At 52.5% G+C, this 12,831-nt stretch overlaps 1 protein-coding gene across 4 annotated transcripts in view; it reads right to left on the minus strand.

The window, feature by feature from the left end:
• ACTN1 (actinin alpha 1) overlaps positions 1–12,831 on the minus strand; it is a 96,422-nt gene that overhangs the window by 48,779 nt on the left and 34,812 nt on the right. The window lies entirely within an intron of this gene.

The raw sequence follows: 12,831 nt of genomic DNA on the forward strand, positions 1-12,831 counted from the left end.
TCCGAAAGAGTATCTGTATTATTATATTCAGCTTGGTTCTGGGGTACAGAGGATCACCCCATAAGCACGGGTCAGAGGCTGAACCTTTAAAGTCAAGCAGCGTTCAGAGCCTTCATCTTAGTGGGAGAAGGAGTGGTCAAACGTGAGATGCTAAAACACGGAAAGTCAGGGCACTTGACTAGAGGATCACTCTGGACAGCAAGCATTTGGGAGTCTGGAAGGATTCACTTTAAAGAAGATCACGCAAAGCCGGGTCCTACCACTTCTGGGTCACGTGGTAATGGTGGGCAAGCGACTCAGTGTGGCTTTGCTCAAGGTGCTCACCTGTAGAGCGGGGATAATAAGAAGAGGGTAAAAACACATGGGGCCAGGGGATTCCGTAAGATGAGGCATTTAAATCACCGAGAAGAGCCTGGGACAGAGTGGCTGCCTGATAGTTACCTATTCTCACTGCTACCACAATAATCAGAACTACCATTATTACAAGTTCTTGCTGCCCAACGCATTTTGCTGAAGAACGTTAGAGCCAGAAGCGATGCTAACAGCACCCACGTCAAAGCCTCCCTTTACAACGGAGGACACGTGACCAGAGAAGGCAAGTAGCTCTTCGCAGGCCACCAAGTCGGGTATGGTTGCAAGCCAGCCTCCTGACTCCCCGTGCCACACACTTTCCGTTCCACCAGGACACTGCCGATTTCAGGCTGCAGGTACGGTGGGCTGAATCTTACGAGAAGTATCGTTGAAAATGGGTCACTGTGAAATGACACCAGCAACCAGATGGAATCTGGGTGACTCGGGTCAGCTGTGGCACAGAGTCTGAGCTGACGGCCCATCAGGAGAGCTGGTGTGGGAGGGGCAGCCTGTCTGGGGGCAGCGTGGTAGAGAGGTGACGGGAGCAGAGCCAGGAAGAGGCAGGCGGTCACCAAGACATGGGAAAGCGTTCTGGATGGCGAACAGATCAGAAACATGTCTTTGCGGGGAACTCTGAGAACTGGGGCTGTCTGACCAGAGGACAGAAGAGGGGACTCAGCAGCTCACTTCAAAGATTTGAAAGACCTTCCCGTGGATGAGCAAATAAGTCTGCTGGACAAGTCAGGAGGCAAAGTAAGGAATATAGATTTGAGAGCAAGACTGACCAGGCCCAGTCCTAGCTCTGCCCCTGAGCGATTGTGGGCCAGTGACTTCACTGGCTTGCCCATCTGTAAACTAGGTGTAAGAACAGAACCCACCTCCAAGGATGGTGAGGGGATGGATGCAGCAAATACACGGCAACCGCTGAGCACGATCTCCCATGCGTTAGGTTCAAAGAATAGTGGCTACTAGTATTAGGATGGAGGACAGTGCCGGGAAGGCTAGAGCTCAGTGTGAGAACAGACCAAATGTCCAGTGTGCTACCTGCCAACAGCATATGCTTGGTGAGGGTGCTGGAGAGAGATCCATACACCCCTCGGCATGATGCTGATTCTCTGAGAGACCATATCTCTTAGAGATATGTTCAAAGAGCTCAGTTACCAAGAGTCACACTTAAACGTGTGGGCAAAGCTTCTCAACCTCTGTACTATTGGTACTTGGGGCTGGTTTCTTGTCAGGGGTCGGGGGGCCTGTCCTGTGAATCACAGATGTCCAGGAGCTCCCCTGGGCCCTCCCGTGAGATACCACTAACATTTCCCCATTTCAAGTGGTGACAACCAAAGGTCACCATCCCTTGAGAGCCCAGAGGAGACAAACACATGCCCTAAATAACAATATTAGCAGCTAACTCTACTAAGCACATCTGTGGACTAGACCCTCTTCTGAGTATTTCACCCTCTTTAACTCTGACATCTTCGCGACACCACTCTGAAGCAGGTGCTCTTATCGTCCTCATTTTACGGATGAGGAAACGAAGCCTCAAAGAGGTTAAATAAATGAGGAGAAGGGGCAAGTGTGAGGAAAACGGGACTGGGGCGCCTGGCTCGCTCCGTTGGCAGAGCAAGTGACTCCTGATCTAGGGGTTCTGAGTTGGAGCCCTACGTTGCCTACAGAGATTACTTAGAAACAAAATATTAAAAAAAAATTTAAAAAGACTCCTAGGGTCTCTAGCCCCTTAATGGGAGAACATGAAATCTTCCTAAATCTCCTAACAAAAAAAGCACACACAGGAACAGGATCGTACAAGTTGACGTACAGGATTGACGGCAAGTACTAAGCATGCAATGGTGTGTGCATTGGCACCCCTGCAGCCACCACAGCAGGGGTGCCAGCCGCCTAGGGATCTGGCAGCAAAAGCTGACAGGACTTCCTGTCAGGGAGGCGGTGGCTCCCCTCACTTGGGCTGGATAGAGGACTGATACCTGTCACCAGGGAGGACAGTGAAAGGTACCACTCATGCTGCCATACTTGGTGAACTGAAACAAAGGGTATCGACTGTCACTTGTTACCTTGGCAAAAGTAAGTTTCTGTTCATTCCCATGGCAGGGTGGGTACCGAGACAAGGCCCCGCAAGATGTCACAGCAGGCGGGGATGACGTCACAGCGGGCGGGATGACGTCACGGTGGGCGGGATGACGCCCTTCGTCTCCTGAGGAAAGCTTCCCACCAAGGGGAACTGAAGTGCACGCAAGCCCTAGCCCAATGCTTAGGCGCTATTCTGGGCAAACACTGCTAAATTAAGGCCACGAGTAAGAAAATGTTCTTGTCAGCATTACTTGAGAGGAAAAAATTAGAAATGGCTCCAATTATACTAATAAAGTATCAGTAACGTAAATTATGATTCATCCACTTAATGGAACATTACATGGCCAAAATGAGAGGTTCTGAAACTATGTATTATTATGGAAAGAACCCTTAGATACAATTAACAAAAAAGCAGGATACAGAACCGTATGTACAGCAGCAGGGTCAAAGCTAAGTGAGTGATCCCAGGAACGTGAAAAGCACCTGAAACAAAACCCATCCACACATGAAGACGCCAGGGCTTCAGGAAGAGAATGCCCGACATTCTCTGCTTCCCTCGCTCTTCTCCCTGCTAGCACTTTCCTTTTGGATGTTTACTTGCCTCAGAACACAATCCAGGCCGTCCACTCTTGGCTGACCTCACCAGAGAAGCCTCTGTTGACAAAGGTGCCTTTTCTATTGGTCGCACGACAGAGGAAACAAGATAACCCACCTGCAGCCCAATAAGATGGCCTGGCCATGGTGGGGAGACAGCAGCGCCGTCTCATCCTGCCGCCCATCCATCCAGGCCTTGGGCTCATGTGCGGCCCACACCTCTCCCAGGCACACCCTCCCACTCCTCTGGGATCACTCCAGGGGAGCCATTGTTCAGAGGACCTGGTGCGCGCATGTGATCCCAGATAACTGACCTCGACCCCTTCCAGCTATGGAACCCCAAACAAGTCCCTCACACCTGGCAGGCTGGAATCCAGCAACTTTTCCCATCATAACGTGCCTAATTCAAAGACGGAAGCACAGATGAGAGCTACAATTGGGGTGAGCATAGCATAAGGTATAGAATTATCCAGAATCACTACTGTACACCAAAAACCAATGGAATGCTGTGGCAACTATACAATCAAAAAAAAAAAAAAAAGGCACAACCACAAAGAGCACCAGGGGCAATCTTCTGTTCCTTGTAGGGCTGATTCCGATTGGTAGGCTCTGCTCCTTATCAAAAGAGGCCAATAAATTCCATTAGGGACAGTTTCATCTCCATGAACTCCAAGTATGATCAGTGTTTCAGTCTCGAGAAGCTGTATGTTGGAATGTTCCTGGAAGAGAGGGGAGCTGGGGCCTCCTGACAGGGACGGAAGGACATTTTGTTTTTTACAGAATACCCTTCTGTTTCTTTTGAATTTTATACTGGATACAGTCATTACCTATTTAAAAAAAAAAAAAAAAAAAAGAGCTATGCAAATGTAAGAAAAGTCTGTCTGCAAACATACGCATTTATCTAAGTTAGACCTCTGGGATGGGAAACAGGGAACTTCCCATTGCTCTGGGAATTCTGGGGGGGGGGGATGCGTGCTCATGTATTATCAGGGCGTGGGGAGATGTTTCCAAAGAAAAAAAGTAATCAAAAGGAAAAAAACTGTCCCATCTACTTAAAAGAATTAGGAAGAGAATCAAATAAGATACCACACAGAGAAAGGGTTCTGAAAAACTTTAAAGTGCCTTATCCATGTAGAATATTCCAGGGAAAGTCATAATCGGGGGCAGGGACAGGAGGATAAGCCAGCAATGACACACACATCCACCCCAATAGCTGGTAAACTGCTAATCATGGGGTGAGAGGAAAGGCAGCACTCCCTAGCCAAGAGGCTCCAGAAAACCCCAGTCTAGTTTCTCAGCCTCTTAAAGGTGGTATGTGGCTGCTCATTCTCAGTGCATCCCCTCTATCCCGGGAGCAGAGCAACCAGGGACGTGGTCTAGGCTCCCAGAGTCAAAACCAGTTCTGCAGCCCCGCCTCCCCGCGGGTGCTCCACCACAGCTGCCAGTTTGGCACAGTGGGTGGGCATCGGGCCCGGGACCCTCAAGGGGGCTGGGCCAGCACGTGCACAGGGTCGAGTTCTCTGCAGCATCCGCGGGCACTGCCAGGGTGCCTTCTCTCTCCCACCGGCCACCCTGCAGACCCTCTGGTCCCCACCCGTGGCCAGGCCAGCCAGGGTGTGGGCACTGGGTGGTGTGTGTAGGCCAAGAGCTGCCCAGAAGTGATCTCAGATGCCCACTGCTCTCATAACATAAACAGGAGTATCTGGTTCACTTATCAAGGGCACGCTGCCAGCCTTTCAAAGCAAGTTGTCAGCTGGCTCACTCGGAGATGAAAAGCAGAGTCCTCAAGAACATCTCCACCCAGATCTGTGTACTTTCCCCCAAGCTGGGAGCGGTTGCTGACAAAGTTGAGAACCACCAGGCAGCTTCCTCTGTTTGGAAAGGGTACCTCTTGCACAGCTTGCCCCCAGGCCACATGAATGCTGGCATCCTAGAGACTCAGGGTGCAGGTGGCTGGGGCGCCCCAGGGAGCTGGACTGCAGAACCGGGCAGAGCTGGGGCTGCGGTCCTAGTCTACACCTTTCACCAGTTCTCTCTGGGCAGGATTCTTGGTCTCAGCCTCAGGATGCCTACCTATAAAATGGGGATAATAAGACACAGCAGGATGCCTGGGTGGCTCAGTAGGTCAACCGTCTGCCTTCAGCTCAGGTCATGATCCCAGAGTCCTGGGATCAGTCCTGCATCTCAGGCTCCCTGCTCAGCGGGGAGTCTGCTTCTTCCTTGGCCTGCTCTGCCTGCCATCGCCCCTGCCACCCCCACCCCCCCAACTTATGTTCTCTTTCTGACAAAAACCAAACAAACAAACAAAACCACAAGACCTACACGGCATGGCATCAGAAAGGACCAAATTAGATCTTATGTACTTAATCAAAGATGGCCTGGCGCTATGTCGACAGCAGACTCAAAAAATCTCAATCCAGGGGTGCCAGGGTGGCTCAGTGGGTTAAAGCCTCTGCCTTCAGCTCAGGTTGTGATCCCAGGGTTGTAAGATCAAACCCCACATAGGGTTCTCTGCTCAGCGGGGAGCCTGCATCCTCCTCTCTCTCTGCCTGCCTCTCTGCCTACTTGTGATTTCCGTCTGTCAATTCAATAAATAAAATCTTAAGAAAAAAAAATCTCAATCCAGCCCGCCTCCGTTCCTCACTGGCTGCGGGACCTGAATTAACCTGTCTAGGCTTCCATCACTTCATCTGACAAATGGGGACACATACTATTCCTACTTTGCAGGTTGCTGTCAAAATGAGGCCAAAGGAAGCAAACACAACAGAGCAGGAACCCATACACATCTGGGGTCATCCTGCTTTCACTTCCCAACCCCTTCTGTTTAATCAAGGTTAATCATTCACAGAGCTCTACAGGCTGGAAAGAAAGCCGTTCTGTGGTTGTTTTTCCTGTGGTTGTTTTTTTCCCCCCGACTGGTGAGGAAACCTCGAAACCAGCCTGCCAGCCAGGGGAGCAAGGGCCTGTCCATTCCCTCGTTTATGTCCACCTACAGCCCAGGTTGGGAGACAAAGGAGCAGGGGCCTGACTGGCTCACCCCGGCAAGCCCTCCGACCTGATGAACACACCCGGGTTGGGGAGAGCTCGCACTGCCTCCCTGAAAAGGCCCTCAGAAAGCAGAGGGGAGCCTGGACAGCTCAGCACCTTCCCTCCTGTGTAGGTGGAACTTGCCAGCTTCTGAGAGAATGGGAAACGGTTTTAAAAGACTGGTGGCCCTGTGATCCCTGTGAGGAAGCCAAGGCCATCCCCTGACCTCCTGGCCCACGAAGGTCAGCGACCTCCGCCATCTCCACTTCCACAGCCAGAGACCAAAGAGTGGCGATGCAGCCGTCGGCCACCGTCAGCCAAAGATCCCCATCCCGGTGGCCTTTGTGATCCCGATCCGCCGGGCCTCAGTTGTCACATCAAGAAGACAAAGACAAATATGAGCATCTGCTCCACACGGTGGTTGGGCGGGAGGGTTGCGCGAGCGAATGCAAAGGGCTTAGCCCACGACCAGACGCAGACTGAGGGCTCGCTGGATGTTAAAAACCGAAAAGCTATCTACAGAGACACAAAGAGAGTCCTAGTTGCTTAGGACTGGGAGCAGAGGAGAAAGCGGGGTGAAGCGAAGGGGCACAGGCTTTCTTTCTGAGGTGATGAAAATGTCTTCAGGGGAGCCTGGGTGGCTCAGTCATTAAGCATCTTCCTTCAGCTTGGGTCATTATTCCTGGGTCCTGGGATCGAGTCCCACCTGGGGCTCCCTGCTCAGGTGGGAGCCTGCTTCTCCCTCTCTCTCTCTCTACCTGCCACTCCCCCTGCTTGTGCTCTCCTCCCTCCAACTCTATCAAATAAATAAATAAAATCTGACAGGAAAAAAAAATATTCTCAAGCTGACGGTGAGGAGGGTTGCACAGCTGTGAGTACGCTGCCTTCCAGCCATACCCTTGACATGGGTGAACTGTATGTAAGTTGTATCTCAAAAAAGCTGTTATAAAAAAAAGACAAAAGTAGACTAAACTGTTCCAGGACCCCACTAAGCCTTTTACTGAGGTGTTGTTGTTGTTGTTTACCCGTCAGTCCCACTGGCAAGAAACCAGCCACAAAGGCATGCCCTGGACCCTCCCCTTGTCCAGGCATCCAGGCGTGAGGGTATGGACTGAACCAGCCAGCTACTGACTGTGGCCCGAGAGCAAGCTAGAAGGGGGTTTCTAAGGTGACAGGGACGGGTCTCATCTTTGGTGGGGCCAGGCCTGAATCATGAGGTACAGGAGGTACCACTGGCCTTCTTGATGTCTTCCCAAGGAACAGCTAGCTACTCTATGGGGCAGCTCAGAGCCCACAGCATCTGCTCCTGGCCACCCCTGCCGCAGAGCAACACTTCGTTCTAGAGACCAGTGTGACGACGGCCTGCTCCCCACCGTGGACCCAGAGCGGGCCTCGCCTGGGACGCCTCCCCCACATCTGGAGTCCAGTCCTGGCCCGCAGGTCCGCTGGCATACAGGCCTCAGGAGGCTGGAGCTCACAGGAGTAGCCCACACATTCCTTCTCCAAAGAAGGAAAAGCCACCCAAAAGTGAGGTCATTTGGTTTTTCTGGCACTGACGCTCACAGCTATGGGCCACTCGGTTCCACAGAAAGCTTCCCCGGATGACAAGGATTTGGCCCAGCCTCATATTCATAAAATATGGGGCTCTGTGGTCTGGCTGACTTGCCCATAGCTGGAATTCCCTGTGTTGCTGAGGTGTGACCTTTGACTTTGCCTCTCGAAGCCTCCATCTAGGAGACCACACTCCGCAGAAACAGGCCTGCAAGAGGATGTGCACTGTGTGCGAAACAGTCAGCGGGCACCACGCGGGAGTGCGGGAGGTCCCCTCGGTGCGCGTGTGTCCCTGAATCTGGGTCAGCACGCTGTGGCGGGCCCCATGGCCCAACACCTCCGGTCCTGGCCTCCTTGACCCAGCCAAGGACACATGACCGATGGGCCCTCGGCACCAACACCAACGCCGCGACGCTCCCACCGCACTCTGGAGGGGACTGCCACCCAGTCCACGTGACCTCCCACCAAATACAGGTAGAAATGTGGCCTCCCAGGGGAAAGCTCCAAGCTCCGGGGAACCCAGAGATGCCCCAAGCAGAAAGCAGGGGTGGCGGTGCCAACTCAGAGTCCAAGGGCAGTGTGGGAGCAGCACAAGCGGGTTGGCAGGTAGGGCGCAAACTTCCTGAGCAACAGCAGACTCACTGCCACTCCCCCAGGGAACGGGGCTTTCTGCAGAAGATCTCCGTCAGTCTCCTCTGGGACAGCAATTACCCCATGCCTAACAGGAAGTTTCTGGTTCCTGGAGCCCTGAATGGAGAAAGGGAACGAGAGGCGGGGCACACAGAGTACCTCCTGAGTCACACAATTGTCCCTTTACACCTAAGAGACTGGTCAACAATTAGGATGTTGTTGGGGTCCAGGGAAACGGGGACTCGTACGCCCTGCTGGAGAGCAACCCAGCACTAGGTCGGGAACGACGGTGGGCACACCTGCTCGGCCCCCCAGCAATGCTCTGGGCTGGAAGTCGCCCTCCCAGAGACCTCCTCCTGCGGTGATCACCGGGTCCAAGGGAGAAAATTCATCTTCCCATCAGCTGTGTTGGAAGGGGTGCGGTTGGGAACAATTCGCAGGTCCACTGTAAGGAAGACAGTGGGTAGAGTGGCCGGACACAGACCTGCAGTGACAGTGGGCTGTGAGCTGAGGGCCTAGTTAGGTCAGTTCTCCTCACCTGAGGTCCCGGAAAATAAAGTTTCTTCTCTCAAAACCCAAACACAGATCAGCACATTATAAAGCAACACAGAAACCCCCAAATCCCCCAGTAAGGCCCCAAAGACAACCTGTAAGCCAAGGAAGAGCACAGCCAGGCCCAGACTGATGCCACCACTGCCCGCACCAGACAGGAGTACGGGGGTACGGCGCATTGGCAGCCAGCATGGCGGGTCTGCTGGCCACGTGGCCGGCCCAGCTCAAGGGACAGGGCAGCAAACGGATCAGCAGCAGGAAGCAGGAGGCTGAAGAACAGGAATATGTCTGCAGAAACGTCCACATTTTAGGCGGGGCAGGTGGGGAGGGGGAGAAGTGTAGTTGCAGGTGGGTCTGGCCAGGACCCTCCAACTCTGCTGGGACCGGGCAGGACATGGGGCATCTGTCTGTGGGGGCGTGTGATTGCAGCCTCCCCCAAAGCAGGAAGAGCCACAGGCACTCTGTCCCCCAACGCTGGGCTTAGCCTCAGAAACTGTGCAGAGAGCAGGGGCAGCCAGAGGGCAACATAGCCTCCCCCCAGTCCAAAGAAAAACAGAGTGTCAAGCCCCCCAACAAAAGGGGCACTAAAGGCAATGGGGACCTCTGGCCTCCAGGAGGGGGTCAGAGAGGGAATGAGATCAGAGAGGTTGGCTATCCTTACCACTTTGTGAGGCACCCAACACTTCAGCAAACCTGCTCAACAATCCTGTGCTAGAGGAGGAAACCAAGGGTCAGAGGTGCTCACAACCTTCCCAGGCACCCAGCTAGTGAGAGACAGAACTGAAATCTAAACCAGGGTCCATAGGACACCAAAGCCTCAGCCCCAGAAAGCCTTCTATTTTCACGTAGCCTGGGAAATAAAGGAGGAATCAGCCAGCACCACCTGCCCCAACCACCCAGCTTCACCCACCATCCTGCATCAGTCCTGCACCTGTCTAGAGCCACACGAGCACCTGTGCAGCTGTCCTCAGGCCATCCCTGGGCCTGGATCAAGGAGGGTAGCTAAAGGTCAGCCTAGGACACAGGGCTAAGAGTCATCTCCAGCGCTCACATCCAGCCATGAGAGAAGGTCCTGGACCTGGTGGCTCCCTGGGGATGCAGAATGGGCCAGGCAGGTTTTTCTTCAAGTCTCAACTTTAGGGAGGTGGAGAGAGGGTTTGAACTCTGGTCTCTTTTGGCTTTCTGAACACAAAGCCCATTGACAGAGATCAGGAATAATTAAAGGGGCAGCCAAGTCAGGGGTGTGTATGCCAGAGTGTGGGCAACTGGCTTGTTTAGGCTTGGACTGGCCTGATGTCAGCAGCCTCCCCCACAGCAGTCCACTGCAGATGCCCTGACTCGCCCAGGCTCCAGGATCCCCCGCCTGGGAGCCGGGAGCTGGAAGCCAGATTCACATGGGCCCTGGGGTCACACACTGGGCTCCTAAATCAAGGAGCCTTCAGTCTGCTAGGGATGACAAATGTTAATCACTCATATAAATGACTGTATATTTGCAAGCTGAGATTAAATGCATATGGGGAAAGTTCCAGAATATCTGGGGCTAAAAAAGGGCCCTAACCTGGTCATGTGTGTGCAGGAGTGTGCATTCACACCCATGTGAACTGCTGCCTTGAGGAAGTCAGTGGATATTCTTCTTTTTAAGATTTACTTATTTATTTTAGAGAGCCAGAGAGTGCAAGTGGGAGGGGCAGAGGGAGAGGGAGAGACTCTCAAGGTGACTCGGCCCTGAGCGTGGAACCCAGCACGGGGTTGGACCTCAACACCCGGAGACCATGACCTGAGCCTGAGATCATGACCTGAGCCGAAACCAAGAGTGGGCCATTTAACGGGCATTTTTAATGAATTTTAATGAATTTTTAAAGCTGAGGAATTTTAATTAGATGAAAAGACTGTGAATGTGAAAGGGAACCAGGTAATTTATCATCCAAACCGGGGCACTTCAAAATAAAAGGAGATGCTGTTAATAATTACATCGGGGATATCAATTGATGAACAGATAAAGAAAGTATAATATCTATATATATATACACACACACACATATATATACACACACATACACACACACACACACATATACACAATGAAATATTACTCGGCCATCAAAAAGAAATCTTGCCACTTGCAGTGACACGGGTAGTACTGAAGAGTATTACACTAAGCGATATAAGCCAGAGAAACACAATTATCGTATGATCTCACTCATATGTGGAACTGAAGTAACAGGGCAGAGGAGTGTAGAGGAAGGGAGGGAAAAACAAAACAAGACAAAATTAAAGAGGGTGACAAACCGTAAGAGACTCTTAATCACAGGAAACAAACTTCGGGCTGCTGGAGGGGTGGGGCTGAGGGAATGGGGTAACGGATAATGGGCATTAAGGAGGGCACACGATGTCGTAATGAGTACTGGTATGGTATGTAACTGATGAATCACTGATCTCTGCCTCTGCAACTAATAAGACACTGTATGTTAACTAATTAAATTTAAATTTAAAAAAATAATAATTACATCAGGGTAACAGGTGCAAACCAAGCCACAGGGTCACCCTATGCAGGTGTGTGGGGCTGGGCGTGGTTAGGCAGACGGGGCGAAGGATCCCAGTGCTCAGGCACAAGGACCCACTTGCTCAAACCACTGGAGATGGTGCAGGAGGAAGGCAGGGGGCGGAGGCTGAGGTCAGCCAGCCACCAGGACTTGAGGTTTTGCGGGAGGTTAGGATGGTTTCTCCTAAGAACAACAGAAGCGCCTGAAGACGTCTGACTTCAGCGGAGGGTCGAGGGGTGAGGATGAGGTGGGTGCTGGAATCAGGTACTGGCTGACCCACAATTACACCTGCATCTTGGAAAGAGACTCCTAATTTTGGTGCGAAGCACAGATCAGACGTGGACAGAAACGTCAGCAGAGAACGGCCAGGGGACCACACAAAGGCCCGGGCGAGAGAGAAAAGTGGCTTAGACCAGGGTGATGGTGGTGAAGACAGATAAGTGGGTGGGCGCAAGTACACCTGGGGGTCAGGGAGGGATCATAGGTCACCATCAGATTTCCTACCTGAGCCAAGAAATGAAGGAATGAATGGATGAAGGTGCCATCCACCGAAACCCGGCTTTCCACCAATTCCCCTGCCTACCCAGACACCTCCAGCAGCTCACCATGACTACCAAGGAGGGTCTCGGCAGCTCTCAGACTGACAATCCAGTGTGAAAGTCAATAGGGAAAGGATCTGAGAGACCAGGATACCCTCCCAAGCCCACTGTCAAGTACTCGGTCAGCATCGGCACCATTAATCCTCCCAATCTCCCTTATGAGGTACATACTATCATCAATCCCATTTTACAGATGAGACAGCACACACAGAGCTCACAAAGTCACTCAAGGTCACCTCAAACAGCACATGGGGGAGCCAGAATTCAGGCTGCAGAGCCCATGCTTCTAAGCACAGGCTCGGTCAGCCTGGACCTCCTCTCTCCTGACTCTCCCAAGCGCCCAGCAGCAGGTGATGTGCACAAGCCCAGCATGAGGCTTGTCCCCCCTCACTGCCCACTGGCCCATGTCCCGCCAACCCAGGCAGATCACCCTCCAGGTGTGGAGGCCGCACAGGAACACCTGAAGCTCCCCAGGGAAGCTATCCTAGGGAAAGGCAATCCTACTGCACAGAAGGGACAGACAAGCTGAGCCTTAGAGCAAAGAGCCTAATGGACAAGTCCAGTGAGTCCCACCCTCCTCTCCGAGACTTTCCACCAAAACCCAGAGACAAGCAGGCTGAAATCATTAAGAGCTTCTTGTAGGGAAACTGAAATGGGGGGGGGGGGGGGGCACACAAAGAACCTAAAAAGGTTTTCCTTCCATGGACCAAGCCAACCTTGGGAATAAGGAAGGAGGGGAGGCAGCAGACTCCTGCCCCTGGAAGGGCCATTCCTCACTTCCCACACACTCTGCCCTCCACCGTCTGAGCTGGGGGGTTCGCCCTGCCTGTACTTCTAGAGGGCTTCCCAGACCTAATCATAACAGGAGAACAGGGGAAGGACAGGAGAAGTAGACACTA

The sequence above is a fragment of the Mustela erminea genome, chromosome 5, assembly GCF_009829155.1.
Source record: "Mustela erminea isolate mMusErm1 chromosome 5, mMusErm1.Pri, whole genome shotgun sequence".
In the NCBI taxonomy this organism is placed as follows: Eukaryota; Metazoa; Chordata; class Mammalia; order Carnivora; family Mustelidae; genus Mustela; species Mustela erminea.